This window comes from Bufo gargarizans, chromosome 4, assembly GCF_014858855.1.
Source record: "Bufo gargarizans isolate SCDJY-AF-19 chromosome 4, ASM1485885v1, whole genome shotgun sequence".
Classification (NCBI taxonomy): domain Eukaryota; kingdom Metazoa; phylum Chordata; class Amphibia; order Anura; family Bufonidae; genus Bufo; species Bufo gargarizans.
The window spans coordinates 145,485,809-145,500,212 of record NC_058083.1 but is presented as its reverse complement, the minus strand read 5'-3'; positions in this window follow the sequence as shown (position 1 = coordinate 145,500,212).

Genomic DNA, 14,404 nt, shown 5'->3' with positions numbered 1-14,404 from the left:
TGCTTTTTACTGGTGATCTGACAGGAAGGTATGCTGTGGCTCTGCCTCTGGAGACTGATATACTGAGATAGGAACAGGATAAGAAGATTATAGAGAGAGGACAGGTGATAGGGAGGGACAGTGTAAGAAGATTATAGGGACAGAAGAGGTGATCGGAAGGGACAGTGTAAGAAGATTATAGCTAGAGAATACTGAGCTACATTTGGGAGTTTGAGGATTATTAGGGGTGTAATCAGGGAGAATTGCTCACTATCAGGTATATTGGCTGGCAGGCTACTGTCAGCTCAGCTTCTGGCAGCTAGTTCTACATTACAGATTCTTTTTCTAGAAACTAGTTTCTATTTACCATTTGTAATTGGGCATCTCAATGTGTTATAGCCGTGTTACTGAACATGTACATTGCTACAATATAATAGGTGGGTTGGACACATCAGAAAACAAATTTTACATCAGTAACACAAATTATTACCATCTTACTGGAGACAACTGCATCACAGCGTCTAGTTAAAAGACGCCTGGCATCACTGCCAAAGAATTGTAGTCATACCTGTGTTTTAGTGGAGGGCTGGTATTATTGCTTTAGAGTGTTTAGTTCAAACACGTTACACTATAAAAATTGCATTTATTACTATTGTAAGTTTGTACAGTGCACTCCTTGTGGAAGGAGAGGGATTTGGGACATTTCACTGAACATTTGTCCTTAAATTTCATAAAAAAACACTTTTAATTTTATTAGTATCATTTAATAATCTGTGTGTTCCAAAGCTGTGACTTTTTATTTATAGGCCTAATAATAAAATGCCTGGAAAATGGTACAGTGCAAAACGAAAGACCTTGTCGTCCCAGAATCAGAATGTGGGTAGCAGCACCAGTCAGCCATCCAGTAGTAGTATTAGTAGTAGCTCATGTAGTGGGCCACAGACCTCCTTGGCTTCTGAAAGGTGCAACATGATTATTAAGGGCACAGTAGGATAACATGGAGGTCATCTCTGAGTCTGACACTGTACCTTCGAGGCAGGGGTCACCGGATTCCTGCTGCTCATCCTGCTTGCAAACCTTGAGAAGCCTTTCAGTTGCATCCTCTCTGTGATCACTGTCACCTCCCGGTGGGATACCTTCTTTTTTTCCTAAGAAGAGGCAACAAAACCCCACCACACACTATGGGAGATAATTATAAGAGTGTGCCTGTTGATCAGTTGTGTGAGAATAATCAGCGTTTAGACTACCATGAGGAGGGGGTTCAGGGGGAGGTGGGGGACCATATGGATACCTGTGTAAGTAGGTGGTCGTAGTGGCAGCCATAGCCTCGGTAGTGGCAATAGGGGAACTGGTAGCAACAGTTGCACTCGGGGCAAATACAGAGTTAGGAATTGGGGGGGGGGAGAGCTCTCACTAACATATCACAGTCTGATAAAAGTGGCTGGGAGGGTGAGGACTCTGATGTTGATTGTGTGTTGGTAACATCTGGATTTGGGTGCTGAGGAGGAGGTAACATCTCAGGAGAAGGGTGGTATCAGTGGCAGCAATAAAGAGTAGAGGCACTTTATGGCCAGAACATCCCAAGTAACTGCCAGGGCCAGATCTGCTTCGGGAACTGGTGATACCACTGACACTGCGAGCGCAGCCCCAAACTGTTCCAGACCTAAACCAAGTTTGACTGCCTCTAGTATTGCAAAGTACGTGAGTATCATCCATCTGGCAATTTTTCTCCACACTGCTGGAAGTTAAAAGCATTGCCATGTGCAAGATCTGCAGAATGAAAATAAGGCAAGCACATTCAAACACAAACATAGGCATCATGGCTCTATGTGCTATTGCAGCACATGAAGAAGCATCACAGGTTACTTTAGGAACATCGAAGCGTCTGCCACCTAGGGCAACAAGTGTCATCCTTCTCCCGGTCTCCTTTGTGGCAGCCAGGCCACATTCACGTGCAGTACAATTTCATTGTCATCATCATACTGCTTTTCCTGCTCAGACTCTTCCTCCAATGCTGCATTGTCAGCCCTGGATAATGGAATGTGTGGCCAGGAAACAACTCTACAGGCCCAATAATCCACTGGTGCGCAAGCATAACGGCCACCTTAACAAGTTATTGGTTATGCAATCTCTGCCATATCACTTAGTAGAGTCTGTGGTCTATTAGGAAACAGATGGAATGGGCTCAGCCTCACTGGAAGACACATAGCTCCCATTTTTCCCCCAAAAAGCCAGCCCTGCCTTGTACTGGCATATGGCGGAAAAAAGTGGGCTACTCCTTCCAATACTTGAAATATAGCAAGTTGCACACCAAACCTGGAGCTGATTGGCCAAGGAAAAAGTAGCTACACACCTGATAACTTGCTAAAGTGCATCAAGCAGCAAAAATTGCTCTGGTAGTCTCCCATCCAACTGGGCTAGGTGGTCAGCGACAATGGGCAGAACACTGAGGCTGCACTGCATTTAGGGGAAATAACATATGCTTCCTGCATGGCACACATGATAAATCTCGTCATGCAATGTTTTTTTTTGAAAAGCTTGGAGAAGGTGCTGGCAATGTCCAGGGGATATATACACTGAACAAAAATATAAACCTAACACTTTCGGTTTTGCTCCCAATTTTCATGAGCTGAACGCAAAGATTTGAAACATTTTCTACATACACAAAAGACCCATTACTCTCAAATATTGTTCACAAATCTGTCTAAATCTGTGTTAGTGAGCACTTCTCCTTTGCTAAGATAATCCATCCCACCTCACAGGTGTGGCATATCAAGGTGTTGATTAGACAGCATGAATATTGCACAGGTGTGCCTTAGACTGCCCACAATAAAAGGACACTCTGAAATGTGCACAGTTTTGCCTTACTGGGGGAGGGGGGGGGGGGGCAGAAAACCAGTCAGTATCTGGTGTGGCCACCATTTGCCTCACGCAGTGCAACACATCTCCGTTGCATAGAGTTGATCAGATTGTTGATTGTGGCCCGTGGAATGTCGGTCCACTTCTCTTCAATAGCTGTGCGAAGTTGCAGAATATTGGCAGGAACTGGAACACGCTGTCATATATGCCGATCAAGACCATCCCAAATATGCTCAATGGGTGACATGTCCGGTGAGTATGCTGGTCATGTAAGAACTGGGATGTTTTCAGCATCCAGGAATTGTGTACACATACTTGCAAGATGGGGCCGTGCATTATCATGCTGCAACATGAGGTGATGGTCGATGATAAATGGCACAACAATGAGCCTCAGGATCTTGTCACAGTATCTCTGTGCATTCAAAATACCATCAATAAAATGCACCCGTGTTCGCTGTCCATATCATATGCCTGCCCATATCATAACCCCACCGCCACCATGGGCCACTCTATCCACAACGTTGACATCAGCAAACCGCTCACCCGACACACGCTGTTTGCCATCTGCCCTAAACAGTGAAAACTGGCACTCATCAATGAACAAAATGCTTCTTCAATGCACCAGACCCCATTGAATGTGAGCATTTGCTCACTCAAGTCGGTTACGACGACGAACTGCAGTCAGGTCCAGACCCCGATGAGGACGACGAGCATGCAGATTAGCTTCCCTGAGACGGTTTCTGACAGTTTGTGCAGAAATTCTTTGGTTATGCAAACCGATTGTTGCTGCAGCTGTCCGGGTGGCTGGTCTCAGACAATCATGAAGGTGAACATGCTGAATGTGGAGGTCCTGGGCAGGTGTGGTTACATGTGGTCTGCGGTTGTGATGCCGGTTGGATGTACTGCTAAATTCTCTGAAACTCCTTTGGAGACGGCTTATGGTAGAGAAATGAACATTTATTGCACGGGCGACAGCTCTGGTGGACATTCCTGCAGTCAGCATGCCAATTGCACGCTCCCTCAAACGTTGCAACATCTGTGGCATTGTGCTGTGTGATCAAACTGCACATTTCAGAGTGGCCTTATATATATATATATATATATATATATATATATACAAAAATAAGGGCTGTAACTTTTAATGTGCACAAAAGGTTAAAAATAGAGCATCCCATTATACAAAAAAATCATCAAAAACATTAGTCACATAAAGTACCTATTGTTAGGGACCGTGAACATATATTCATCACTGACTATGGATCAGGACCTAAAACAACAGCCAAAACTATAAACAGAAAGTGCAGTAATAACAACAGATGAAAGGGGTCTTACCCACTGTAGCATCGCAAGGTATACCAATGCTTCATACAGTGGAGGAGGCTGATGGTGCTGTTCTTTTCTTTTATACCATGGGATATCTGTGGTAAGCATGGGTCTCCTGGATGTAAAAAATTATATTACACCATAAGTTGGTAAAGATGGAGGGAGCTAGTATACTCTAAAAGCCTAACCATGGAGCAACCTGCCCTGACAAGGGCGACCCCATCTGTAACCTCACCCTAGTATATGGTCCTGTACCCCATTATACCCCTAGCTCTTCCCTACATGCCTTGTTTCTGATGTTAACTGCGACCTGCAGTGATAGTAAGGTGTGCTGTTATACCACTTGATCTGCGACATTCCAACTAGCTGGAATTCCACTTTGCACCTGCTGAAGCATCTGTACGAGCATCACAAAGCTGTAAATGATTTTGTCATGCACCATTCCATCTCAGCAGGGAGCATGTGTTGCTTCAAGGTATGGCAGTGGCGGCTCATATGAGACATCTGTCACATACTGAAGCCATTCAAAGAGACTACAAAATTTGTCAGTAGGGATGACTGCAGCACAAACATTGTAATAATCCCCCTGATATTTATCTTAGAACAGATGCTCACTCTGATGCAACAAGGTATGATGGTCGATGAAGAATAGCTTATGCAAATTGCTATCCATTCTGTTTGGGACCCACAAGAAGAAACTCTCATGGAGGGGGAGAATGAGGAGCTGCCACTAGAGGAGGAGGAGGATGATGATTACGATGACACCAGCCATGACACTCAATAATCTTATTGAGGGACAGAGCCAGAAAGAACTGGCTCTTCAGGCATGCTGACCAGAATGGTGAGCTGTATGCTTGCTTTATTATGTACTGACAGGCATATCATTGACATAAAGCAGTATGATGATAACTGGTTAGCTATAGTTTTTGACCCTTGCTATCAACACAAAATGGGGGAATGCTTTGCTCCTGTCGAAAGGGAGGCCAAATTACTTTATTACCAGGAAACACTATGTACACAGCTTGTCACAGCTTTCGGCGAGCAGACGCTTGCTGCCAGCATATCTGGAAGCGAGGCCCTTCTCCATGGCCCGCAGAGTTACCCACCTTCTGCAGTCTCTGCTGCTGCAAGTAGGAGAAGCCACGGCAGCAGCAGTTAGTTCAGTCTCCTCGATATGATGTACCAGTTTTTTTACATGCCATGCCAAGCTGAGGCAAATTACCAAATGGAGACCTACTGTCTCAACTCCCAGGTTCAGTCCTACCTGGACTCTGGCCCTTCCTGGGGGCATACTGTGTTCTTTGACCACATGGGCTTCTGGGCAGGCAGACTACAAGTGGTTTCCTGAACTGGCACAACATGATCTCTGTCTCTATCCAGTGTCATCTCAGAGAGGGTTTTTAGCACAGGAAGGGTGGCGTTGTGACACCCAAACAAAGTTGTTCTGGGAGGATTTTCACATTTCCCTGACTGAGGCCGATGACATACCCTTACCACTACACAGTGGCCACTACTATTACTAGTACATACATCTGCTGCCTTGTCTGTTCCATGCCATGCTGCTACTGCTGCCACTACTATTGCAGCTTTATGCCATTATTATCCTACCCTTTCCATATCCACAGAGTACCACTGCCAATTCTTCTGATAATTAGCAATTGTGCGTGTATAAATTTGGGCGGGAATTCTTCCCCCCATTAAACCATAATTTTTGAAAACTTGTGCAGAACAAGCCACTCTCTCTTCTGACATTGTGTGTGTGTATAAACAAGGACAGGGATCTGCCTCAGCTGAGGCATAATTTTTGGATGCTTAGTCCCAACAAGTCACTGTCTTGTTGCCATAACACTATGTGTGTTTTAACACTATCTGCCCCTGACAATGAACAATTTTTTGTAATATGAAAAAGCCTAAAACATGCAACAGTGCAGTGTGTTTTTAAAAACATTGTTTGTTAACACTGTCAAACATATCAATAAGGAAAATACTGGGCACTCTGGCTAATGGAAAACCATATGTTTTATTAGTTAATAATATTGATAAAATACCATAAAATCGATATCCGTAGTATAAATAACAGTACTTCAATACTAAAAGTGATATTAATGTTAATACATACTAAATAAATGACCTTACTTTAATATTCTAATACATACTATACAGTGCAAAGATGTAAAATCCTAAAAAATCACATAATATATCTCAAGAATAAAAACTATAAACTCATCAGTCCGTATATCTGTTGCTGTTTGAATATCTTAAGTGGATCCTAAGTGCAGGAATGGACAGTCTCAAGCAGTATTCATTAGGTGAGCGTTTAAGCGGCGTCCCGCTATACTCACTGTTTCAGAGGCGTCCCGCTGAGTTCTTAAGAGATAAGGCTTTCCTCAGCTGCTGTTCCGGTACAGTGTAATATTGCTGCAAATAGAAGAAAAACCTCTGCCGATCTCTTCAGTCGCTCTGGACACCGCTCGGCTACAGATAACAGCCGGTATCTTGCGAGCTTCTGTGTACCTTCTCCCACGCCCGTACAGCTCTGCACTTGTAAAGTCTTTGCTGTGTTCGTGCTGTATTTGTTAAAATCGGCGTGTCAGGTCCTTAATTTTCAGGGAAAACCGGCATCAGAGTCTTCTGACAGATGGGCTAGCAGTTCATACGGGGGTCTTGAGCCAAGCCAGATGCGTTTCGTGGTTTAATATCGCCCCTTCTTCAGTGGTACTCAATCCCCCATAAGTTCCCCCTTTATATAGCAGTTTCAGGTTCAAATCCCTGAATCAGGTGTGGGCTGTTATTTTTCCCACAAAACCCGGTACGGATTTCCTAAGTAGTTGGTATAGCAAAAATGATATTATTTTCTGCTTGTGATGGACTTCATATATTATCATCAACACGTTTAACTCCATGTTATTTTGTTTCTAAATAATATATTCTTAATCAAAAAGTTACATATAGTTCATTCATTTTCACTTTCAGAAGGCAATAAACCGCATATAATCGTTCTGCGGTATCGATGCAATTTTTTTTAGATTTTATTATTTTTTACTGCCGTCCGAGGTGAAACAAATTTCTCTACCTTACATTCTATCTCAAGTATAACACAAATATATTAAATGACCCACTGCCCCACAAATATCCTCATCTGTTGTGTACGGATGGAGCAGAGTTAAAGGATAACTGTCACATTTAGAACCTAATTTCAATTTTCATATATGTAGTTACTAATCACATGATATTCCAGAATCAGTTACTATTAGACTGACTTACCCCATATTTAATAAGATTCAGCCCTTAACAACCAGTCTGCATAAAACTCTAATTTCACTATTCAGTTAAGATGGCCGCCACTGCCCTCACCCTGAGGCTAACCCCGCCTGCCCTCACTAGCCAGTAACAATAGCCCCCCAAAAGTGTCAGTAACCAGAGCCCTGCCCCCTAAAGGGTTACTCTCCTGCAGCACAAAGGGGTCCTCTTACCACATGTTGCTTTCATTTATACACTGAGCAGATGGCAGATCTCCCTTCCCTGGTCTGCACTGCTTCGACTCTGCATTCTCCAAGTCTGCTGAGTGAGGGAGCGTCTGCCAAGCGCAGGGACAGGGAGAAGTGCACACAGCCCAGGCACTGTTATCAGCTGCTGGGGAGGACCTGGCTTTAATCATTTACTTACACTCCCTGGCTGTCTGTAATCTGACCATGCATGCTGCGTGCTTCTGTGTCCTCCGTCCTTCAACAGAGGACTGGACCATGCCTAGCAACCCTATTTTAAGCACAGGTAAAAGTAGGCAGTACAGGGAACAAAACTGGGGAATTAAGGGGTAATTGAATACACAGTGAAAAGTTGAAATAGGGCCACCAAGGTGATATTAATCACCACAATCCAATACTCCCAAAAAAAAAAAAAATATGACAGTTATCCTTTAACCTCTTAAGGACACATGACGTACCGGTACGTCATGATGTCCTGGTACTTAAGGACACATGACGTACCGGTGCGTCATGTATGGTTCCGATCACCGCCGTGCGGCGGGCGGTGATCGGAACCCGATGCCTGCTCAAATCATTGAGCAGGCACCTAGGCTAAATGCACCGGGGGGTCCTGTGAGCCCCCCCCCCCCATGTTGGCAATCGCAGAAAACCGCAGGTCAATTCAGACCTGAGGTTTTCTGCGTTTCCGGGTTATCCGGGTCTCTGAAGACCCGATAACCCGAAACAGGATGGTGATGGTGGTGTGATTTCACCCCACCAATCACCATCCAGCGATCCTGAGTGGTGATGGTGACATCACCACTCAGGATCGCTTCTGATTGGTCTGTGGCAGATTCAAAAGAGGCAGGCGCTCCTCTCCTCCTCCTTTTGTGTTCCGGAGCCGGAGGAGAGAGGAGCTGCCTGCATGTGTCGTCCGTCGGTGCCAGCATCACCCCTGTGCCCCCCAGGACCCGATCTGTGCCCCAGCACCCCCCCATCTAAACTTCAGGTACATAGGGAAATTATGGGGGAAAGTTTGGGTTAGGCAGGGAAAAAAAAGGGAAAGTTAGCTTTGATTGCATCACCCTAAGTTAGGGTATCTGGGGTCCACAGCACAGCTGTGTGACCCTAGACCACCCAGGGGTGCTGCCGCTTGCCCCCCCTGCCCCCCCTCACTTTTTTGGGGTGCAGGATTTTTATTTAATTTTTTTGTGTGCGCTGACTGTGGCCAGCCATCTTAGCGTTCGGCCACTGTTAGCGAATCGCACACCCCACCGCTGATCAACTTCGGACGGTTGATCAGCGGTTTCAAATTTTTTTTCACATTTTTTGCCCTTTTTTAGTTATTTTTTTTTTTTCTGTTAGTTTTAGGATTAAGTCCGCGAAACACCCGTGCCCCCACACACACGCACACCAAATAAAGATTTACACACACGCACATACACACGCAGACACACACTCCCCTATGGCCCGCCGGACGTTCTCGGCAGAGGAGGCATACGCCCAGCTTGCCTCTGACTCCGAGAGTCCCAATGAGGACGAGGATGACCCCACATTCCTGTTGTCATCCGCGTCCTCCTCATCATCTAGCGATGATGATGAGCCCCCAAGGCGGCAGAGGCGCCGCCAGGCGGAGCAAGGGGACCGCCATGTTAGGGACCCTGTGGCCCAGCCTAGTACGAGCAGCTCTGGGGCTCGTACTGGTTTCCCGGCCCACCAGTTAAATCGATCGGAGCATCCTGCCGGTGAACTATTCTGATGTAGCCCAGAGTGATACGAGCCCGTGATTCCTGATTTTGTAGGCTAATCAGGAATCCAGATTTCCACAGTGGTCTACACTGAATATGACTTTTTTTGTCATTTTTTCAGTGACCCACTGGTAAATCTGATGGTGGAGCAGACGAACCTGTACGCCCAACAGTTCGTTGCTCAACACCCGGGCTCCTTTTTGGCCAGGCCCGGTGGCTGGACGCTGGTCAGTGCAGCCGAAATGAGGACATTTTGGGGCCTCGTGCTGCATATGGGCCTGGTCAAGAAACCCAGTGTCAGGCTGTACTGGAGTGGGGACGTCCTCTACCAGATCCCACTTTACAGTACGGCCATGACACGCTCCCGGTTTGAGGCCATCCGGAAATGTCTGCATTATTCCGATAATGCAGCATGTCCCCCCAAGGTGATCCTGCCCATGACCGTCTGTATAAGATACGGCCGGTCATCGATCACTTTGGGGCCAAATTCATGGAGGCCTATGTACCTGGAAGGGAGGTCGCGGTTCATGAGTCTCTCATTGCGTTCAAGGTGAGACTCATTTTCCGCCAGTATGTGCCCTCCAAGCGGACGAGGTATGGCGTGAAGCTATACAAAATTTGTGAGAGTACCTCAGGGTACACTTACAAATTTTGTATATACGAGGGGCAAGATTCCCGGATTCAACCCCCAGAATGTCCCCCCACTCTGGGTGTTACCGGGAAACTTGTGTGGGACCTTATGCACCCACTGCTGGATAAGGGTTACCACCTGTACATGGATAACTTTTATACCAGTATCCCCTTGTTCCAGTCCCTTGCCGCCAGATCCACGTCCGCTTGTGGGACCATGCGGAAAAATCAACAAGGCCTCCCTTCCCTCCCCCTCCAGGTACCTATCCCCAGGGGTGAGACCCGTGCCCTTACCACTGGAAACCTGTTGCTGGTCAGGTATAAGGACAAGAGGGATGTTCTTATGCTGTCCACAATTCATGGTAACGGCATCACCCCTGTCCCTGTGCGAGGTCCCGCGGCAACGGTCCTCAAGCCCGATTGTATCATCGACTACAATCGGTATATGGGAGGAGTTGACCTCTCTGATCAAGTCCTCAAGCCATATAATGCCATGCGCAAAACCCGGGCATGGTACATAAAAGTTGCGGTCTACTTGGTACAGGTTGCCATGTACAACTCTTTTGTGCTGTCCCGGAGCGCTGACAACACAGGGACATTCCTCCAGTTCTATGAGGCAGTCCTCAAGGCCCTGATCTTTTCGAACCAGGAAAGAGCAGGCCGGAGTACCTCGGGAACTGTAGGTGCCCGGATTGTCCCTGGCCAACACTTTCCAGGTGTGGTCCCCCATACTGGAAAGAAGGGACGAACCCAAAAAAGGTGCAGAGTGTGTCACAGGAGGGGGATACGGAAGGACACCACAACTCAATGTGACACATGCCCCGATCATCCGGGCCTCTGCATTATTGGTTGCTTCAGGGAGTATCACACTTCCATGGAGTACTAAATTTATATCCCAATTTAGCACTGACATCGGATAAAAAAAATGGTTCTCAGACTTGAGACACCCAAAAAAACTTAAATAATTTATTAAAAGTAGACATATTAGGTATTGCCGCGTCCGTAATAATCTCCTCTATAAAAATACCCCATGACCTAACCCCCCAGATTAACACGGTACAGAAAAAAAAAAGGTGCAAAAAAGATTTTTGTCACCTTACATAATGAAAAGTTTAATAGCAAGCGTTGAAAAAGTCATATAGCCCCCAAAATAGTGCCAATAAAACCGTCGTCTCATCCCGCAAAAAATGAGCCCCCATATAAGATAATCGGATAAAAAATAAATAAAAAAATGACACTTAGACTTTAGAGATTCCCCCAAAAAAAATTGTATCAAAAGGATAAAATAGTCAAAAAACTAAATAATTGTAAAAAAAGTAGACTTATTAAGTATCGTCGCGTCCGTAAGAATCTCCTCTATAAAAATATGCCATGACCTAACCCCCCAGATTAACACGGTAAAAAAAAAAAAAAAAACTGTGCCAAAACCGCTATTTTTGGCACTTTTTCAATTCAATCCGTTTTTTACGGTAACAAAACAAGGGTTAACAACCAAACAAAAGTTAATATTTATTACCCTGATACTGCAGTTTACAGAAATGCCACATTTGTGGTCGTAAACTGCTGTATCAGTAAAAGGGAGGCCGCAAAAGGAAAGGACCAACATGGTTTCTGGAAGGCCGATTTTGATGGCCTTTTTTATTGACACCATGTCCCTTTTTAAGCCCCCCTGATGCCCCCCTAGAGCAGAAACTACATAAAAGTGACCCAATCTAAGAAACTACACCCCTCAAGGTATTCAAAACGGATTATACAAACTTTATTTACCCTTTAGGTGTTCCTCAACAGTTAATGGCAAATGGAGATGAAATTTCTGAATTTCAATTTTTGGTAACCTTGCCTCACAAAAATGTAATGTAGAGCAACCAAAAATCATATGTACCCTAAAAATAGTAACCAAAAAAAGGCCACCTTATCGCGTATAGTTTCCAAAATGGGGTCACTTTTAGGGAGTTTCTACTCCAGGGGTGCATCAGGGGGGTTGAAACAGGACACGGTGTAAATAAACCGGTCCATAAAAATCAGCCCTCCAAAAACCAAACGGCACACCCTTCACTCCACGCCCCGCTGTGTGGCCGTACAGTAGTTTACGGCCACATATTGGGTGTTTCTGTAAACGGCAGAGTCAGTGCAATAAAGATACAGTCTTGTTTGGCTGTTAACCCTTGCTTTATTAGTGGAAAAAATGGGTTGAAATGGAAAATTTGGCAAAAAAAAATGAAATTCTCAAATTTCATCCCCATTTGCCAATAACTCTTGTGCAACACCTAAGGGGTTAACAACGTATGTAAAATCAGTTTTGAATACCTTGAGGGGTGTAGTTTCTTAGATGGGGTCATTTTTGGGTGGTTTCTATTATGTAAGCCTCGCAAAGTGACTTCAGACCTGAACTGGTCCCTAAAAATTGGGTTTTTGTAAATTTCTAAACCTCTAAGCCTTGTAACATCCCCAAAAAATAAAATATCATTCCCAAAATAATTCAAACATGAAGTAGACATATGGGGAATGTAAAGTCATCACAATTTTTGGGGATATTACTATGTATTACAGAAGTAGAGAAACTGAAACTTTGAAATTTGCTAATTTTTCAAATTTTTTGATAAATTAGGTATTTTTTGGTGCAAAAAAAATAAAAAATTTAACTTCATTTTACCAGTGTCATGAAGTACAATATGTGACAAAAAAACAATCTCAGAATGGCCTGGATAAGTCAAAGCGTTTTAAAGTTATCAGCACTTAAAGTGACACTGGTCAGATTTGCAAAAAATGGCCTGGTCCTTAGAGGGAGTCTGTCACCACATTTGAGCATATTAGACTGATCAAATAGCGTTATATGTGCCACCGAGAACTTAAAAACGGTACCTTTGTTGTATCTAATGGATTTTTCTTTCAGCCAAAAATGAACTTTTAAGATTCTGTAAATGCGCCCTCTCAAGTGCCCAGGGCAGGTGTCTCAATCGTCCGAGCCCCAGGCAGCACCTCCTCAACGGCTCATAACCCCGCCCTCCGTGTGCTTTACTCTCCTCCTCTCTCCTTTTCCACTGCGCCCGCTACGAATTTGAGCCGTGCAGCCGCAGTGGAAAAGGAGAGAGGAGGAGAGTAAACGGGCAGGCAGAGGCACACGGAGGGCGGGGTTATGAGCCGTTGAGGAGGTGCTGCCTGGGGCTCGGACGATTGAGACGCCGCCCTGGGCACTTGAGAGGGCGCATTTACAGAATCTAAAAAGTTCATTTTTGGCTGAAAGAAAAATCCATTAGATACAACAAAGGTACCGTTTTTAAGTTCTCGGTGGCACATATAACGCTATTTGATCAGTCTAATATGCTCAAATGTGGTGACAGACTCCCTTTAAGGTGAAATAAGGCTATGGGGTTAACACTCCTGTTTTCTGAGATTTCTGAGTTGTGTTATCTAATCTAAGCAAACACCTTCAATTGCTTTCCAATGGCTTTTGTCTCAAGATAACGCGATGAGTTAAGAGCTGGAGTGCTAACCCTGCTACATCTGTATGTGAATTGGATGCCACTTTTCCTCTCTTTAGGGTAAAAAAAAATCCTTCCAGACTCCAATCAAGCAATCAGAATAACTCCCTGGATCAACAACCAATCTCCAGAAATCTAGTAACTATTATTACACTCCCGAAATATATCCAGGCCCATCTTGAACTCTTTTAGTGAATTCACCATCACCACCCCTCCACAGGCAGAGAGTTCCATAGTCTCACTGCTCTTACCGTAAAGAATCCTCTTCTATGTTTGTGTGCAAACCTATTTTCCTACGTAGAGGATGTCTCCTTGTCACTGTTACAGTCCTTGGGTTAAATAGATGATGGGAGAGATCTCTGTACTGACCCCTGATATATTTATACAAAGTTATTAGACTGCCCCTTAGTCGTCTTTTTTCTAAAGTGAATAACCCTAATTTTGATCATCTTTTTGGGTATTGTAGTTGATCCATTTCAGTTATTACTTTAGATGCCCTTCTCTGAACCCTCTCCAGCTCTGCTATGACTGTCTTGTTCACAGGAGCCCAGAACTGTACACAGTACTCCATGTGTGGTCTGACTAGTGTTTTGAAATTCTACAAGATCATGAATAAATATATTGAAGAAAATAGGGCCCAATACTGACCCCTGTAGTACCCCACTAGTAACAGTGACCAAATCTGAGTGTGTATCGTTAATAACCACCCTCTGTTTTCTATCACTGAGCCAGTTACTTACCTACATACAGACATACAGACATTCCAAGTCCATACCCAGTCCAAGCATTCTCATTTTATATACTAACCTTTTATGTTGTATAGTGTCAAATGCTTTGGAGAAGTCAAGATATACGACATCCATTTATTTGCTATGGTCAAGTCTAGAACTTACCTCCTCATAGAAACTGTTTAAATTAG